We start from the raw sequence: 4,995 nt of genomic DNA, 5'->3' as shown, positions 1-4,995 counted from the left end.
TTGGATGCCCTAGAAATTGATCATTAAGCATGCAAAGTTGGAGTATCTCTTGCTCTCAAGCATCCAGTTCTGCTTTGGTGTGCACAAGTATCTCTCTTGATGCCATGCATTCCTTCTCTAGTGCTTGAATTTGGCATTTACCTTCTTTGAGGCTATTTTGCAACTCATTGTTTGTGTCTAATGTGGCATGGAGCTGATACTCTTTAAGTAGTAATCTTTCATTTAAGTGCACCATTTCCTTCTTGATATCATCACAAGTGTCTTGCATATGGGAGAGGGATAACTCAACCTTTTTCTTTTGGTTCAAGGCATCAGATAGCTGTAGGTGTTTTTCTTGGAGAGAAACCGTGGCTTGTAGGGCATCCTTTCTACTTTCTACTAGAGCATTTTGTGCAAGGAGCTGCTGTCGCATTTGTTCTACCATGCTTTGCTTGAGCTTAATAATTTCAGTCTTAGCACTTTGCAACTTGGTTTGGAGTGATGGGAGCATCTGTCTTTCCATTTCTCTTTCCTACTCATCTGACGCCATGTTAGCAAATAATTGAGACCATTGTTGTAACTATTGGCTAAGATGTTGTATGATCTAGAATGTGCTATGGCCTTGCTTGTATTGGACATACAGCTGACTCCCATGTGCCCATGTGGAATTTTGATCTATTTCTTGAACAGTAGTCTATTGTATGGTGCCAGTAGAGACATTTGGGGGTTGTGACTCTAGAGTCGTGGAGTCATCAACATTGGTGACGATTCCACGACTATTTGGCTCTCTTGCAAAGTCATTATGTGGCATGGTATCCTCTTGGATTTCCATGCTTGAGTCCTTCTATTGCGGGAGCAAGACTGAACTGAGTTGCAATATTCTTTGGCAGAGTTCCACATTGTCATTCTCTGGAATCTGTTTGGATTGTTGCCCATCCATGTTATCCGCATTGAGAGTAGGTGGAGGGTCTAATTCCCATTCTGGTGGCAATAATATCAATGTTTCAAAGTCCTCTATATCTTGTGCTGAGAGGGCTGTAGAGTCTTCCTCTTGCTCCATTGCAAACTCAATTATTAGGGCCAATAGATGGGTAATGTAGCTTTTGGCATTATGTGTAGTGGATACATAATTGATTAGCACAGCACAGCAAGGATATGTATTGAGCCCAGTCTTGTAGTTTTGCTCTACCAAGGAGTGTAGGAGTTTTTACTAACATATATTTTTTTCTCACTCTTGTATGATTGAAAATGTCAGCCAAAAACTTAGCTACCTCTTTGCATATGGGATCCAGAATCATATCATGGCGTATTCCCCCACTTTCTGACTTTGTGCTAGGTGGGAGTAAATCCTGAATTTCAGAGAATCTTGCATCCAAATGTTTCTTTGGATATTTTTCTTGTGCCTCTGGAAATGAGAAAACCTCCTACATAGTGGATCTATTGAGGTAGATCTGTAAGGGCTTTTCTTTATATGTTACTGTGCCGTACTTATCTTTCTCCAACTTTCTACTTTTATATGATGTTATGAATTGACAAATGTATTCTGTCATAGCAAGTGTTGGTAAGAAGGATTTTAGCTTCTCAAAAAGACTACCTAGTCCCTTTGATTACAAGAAGTTGTAAGCATAGGGTGACATGGTGAGCGTTGAGACTCATGCCATACAAGCTGTATTGCTCCATCTGTTGCTAGCTCTTTGTTGGTCTAGTCATCAAGGTATTATGCACTTGCATCCTGCATAGTCAATTACTGTGCTTTACTTTCTCTTGCCTCTAGGATCCTTTGGTTCTATGGCATATCTTCTTGGCGTGCGCTGCATTTATTTGCTCATTAGTATCACTATCTAGAACCACTAGCCGTGGTCGTTTTGGTGTTGACCTCTGGGTCGATGATTCTGGACCATGTCCTTCTTCAGGTTGGTGATTTGAGGACGGCTGTTGAGGTAGAGGCTTGGGCCGTTTGGCATGGTGTCACTTTGTCGATGGCGTTGTAGGCCTTTTTCCCATCTTATTGGACTGTCTTCACCGTGGCATTGCACACATGAATCAGGTCCTAGTTTGATAGTGCCAATATAGTGCCATGTGCTAAGAATGCATGTTTCTTTTATGAGTGGCTAATGCATTTTACTCTTTTTGTGATGAGGGTGCCATGTGTGTGGATCAAAACAAGTATCTCTTAGGGCTTTTATTTATGCAATTTATTCATGGTGCTCGAAACGTGTGGGTGCGCTATGCATGACTAGTGAGGTGGGCATTCCTCCTATATGCTTAATTTGCTAAGGGAATCATAGGACAACTAGTACTCAGTCATCACCTTTGAGCCCTAGGTTGAAATTGATTGAAATCACCCATATGTGCGAAGGCGTACATATGCTAGTGAGTGCTCGTGATACAATCTAGTCCTAACTATGGAAGACTTGGGGCCTCCAAATCTTCATTATTGTTGGGGATGGCTTGCATGTTGATGTAGTAGTGCTTCAATTGGCTCTCGTTTATTATTGTTGTGAACTGGACTCCATCCAGTGTTTCTAGCAGCACAGCTCAGATGGGATTCATTTTTTTGACTCTATAAGGTCCTTGACCTGGAAATTTGAGCTTGCCCTTATGGACTATGGTATTGTACAACAAAACCAGGTCACCTTCCTTGATGTCTTTGTCTTTGAGGTTTCTATCAAACCATGCCTTCCTTCTTTGTTTTTCTGTTGTCATGGCATGGTAGGCAACTAATGTAGTCTCTGTATGCTTCTCTAATTGGTAGAGTCTTTCTTTCAGTGATGCATGATATCCCATAAGTTCTTGTACTGCTATGCATAGACTGGGAATCACAAATTCTAGTGGGACCAGAGCTTCAAGGCCGTACATCAATTGAAAAGGTGTATTTCCTGTACTGACCTTGAGTGTGGTTCGGTATGCCCATAAGGCTACATTTAGTTTCTCTGCCCAATCAAAGATTTTCTACCAATAGCATATATCTATGATAGTATAGGCATCATGCATGCATTCTCATGATCTGAAGAGAATTGGCATGTATGGAAACAAAACAAATGTAAGATGTGTCAATTACATGGGACTACAGATGAGAATATCATATCCTACTCTCGTCCTTCAATTATCACTTTTTGTTTTCTATATAAATGTTTTTACATTAATTAAGTTTGCATGCATGTATAATAGGTGCAATGATCCGTTCGTTAAGAAGAAATATTGAGCTAAAGTCCTATAGAAGAAGAGTACTAGTAACCTTGAAGCACATACCTCTAAGGTGTATAGGAAGTATGCAAAATGAGAAATAATAGACTATGGAAAAGAATAGCTAAAACAAGTGAGTGAGAGTGTTACATTTTCTATCCTTCAAGATGTCATATGATACGTTATTCCCCAACACTAGCTTTAACTTTGCTTTGGTGGAGGCCTCATTCAATCCCGAAATCAAGTGCACCCAATGATTGCACCTCTAATATACATTTTGGAAATGAAGAGATGAGCCAGGGTGTGGCATACACATGGCATTTATTTGTACAAGCACTCAATTTGTTAGAAGCAAACATATATAATTAATTGTTGTCGAGATAAATAAAAAAGAGTGATTATCGAGAGACAAGAAACCCTCGAGAAACAAAGAAAACAAAATTGGAGCTTGAAATTCTAGGGCAAAATTGGAGCTTAAAATGCCCAAAGACCAGGATGTGGCATGGGCACTCACATATGTACTCAATTTGTTAGAAGAGAACATCTATAATGTGATTGGAAATAGCCAACTGAGAGGATGATAAAAACGGGGAGCTTGAACAAAAGCTTGAAATGCTTTAACAACTATTCAAGATAAAGCATGCACTTGCACTGTGTGTGTAGGTACATGTTTATGTATATAAGCACATATGTATGTACATATGTAGGTATGCAAGTACATATTTATGTATGTACATACATACATATGTGTGTGTGTGTGAGTGTACACACCCACACACCCACACACATATATTTTGTTGTGTGTGTGTGTGTGTGTCTATTCTGCCACATATATATATTATGCTATATGTGTATGTTCGTATATACATACACACATAGCATAATCTATGTGTGTGTGCGCGTGTGTGTGTGTATTATGCCACATATATATATTATGCTACATGTGTATGTACGTATATACATACACACATAGCATAATCTATGTGTAACACACACACACACACACACACACACACACACACACACATAGATAAATGCATACACGTAGATAATGCATACATATAATGTATGTATATGTGCATTATCTACGTGTGTGTGTACATACATACATATATACATACATACATACATACATACATACATACATACATACATACATACATATATATATATATATATGTGTATATATATAGGCCTAATACAAGAATGTTTGACTGGCAACAAGCAAGCAAGCTCCTACCAGTGACTAATCTACATATGTACATATGTATGTATATATGTATGCACTATCTATGTGTATGTATGTATGTATATATATATATATACATATACATACAGTATGTGTGTGTGTGTGTGTACATGTATATACGTGTATGTATATATGTATGCACTATCTATACATGTACACACACACATACATACTGTATGTATATGTATATGTATATATACATACATACATACACATAGATAGTGCATACATATATACATACATACATGTGTACACACACACATACATACATGTATGTATATGTATATGTATATGTATATATATACACATACACGTAGATAGTGCATACATATATACATACATATGTACATATGTAGATTAGTCATGGGTAGGAGCTTGCTTGCTTGTTGCCAGTCAAACATTCTTGTATTAGGCCCTTTGTGTATAGGTCCCAACACTTAGGTCCCTCTGAATTCGAAGCCAAGTGAGTTACATGGACCTCCTCTTATCATGGATTGTCTTACTTTTCACACGAAAGGAGGAAAAATTAGGAGTGTTGACCAAGCTTTTGATTTCTTTAAAATGAACGAAGGCATGGTGCA

The sequence above is a fragment of the Dipteris shenzhenensis genome, chromosome 31 (assembly GCF_047967505.1).
Source record: "Dipteris shenzhenensis isolate YYH24624 ecotype China chromosome 31, Dip_SZ_1.0, whole genome shotgun sequence".
Taxonomy (NCBI): domain Eukaryota; kingdom Viridiplantae; phylum Streptophyta; class Polypodiopsida; order Gleicheniales; family Dipteridaceae; genus Dipteris; species Dipteris shenzhenensis.
The sequence above is the reverse complement of the archived record's forward strand: the minus strand, read 5'-3'. Positions refer to the sequence as shown.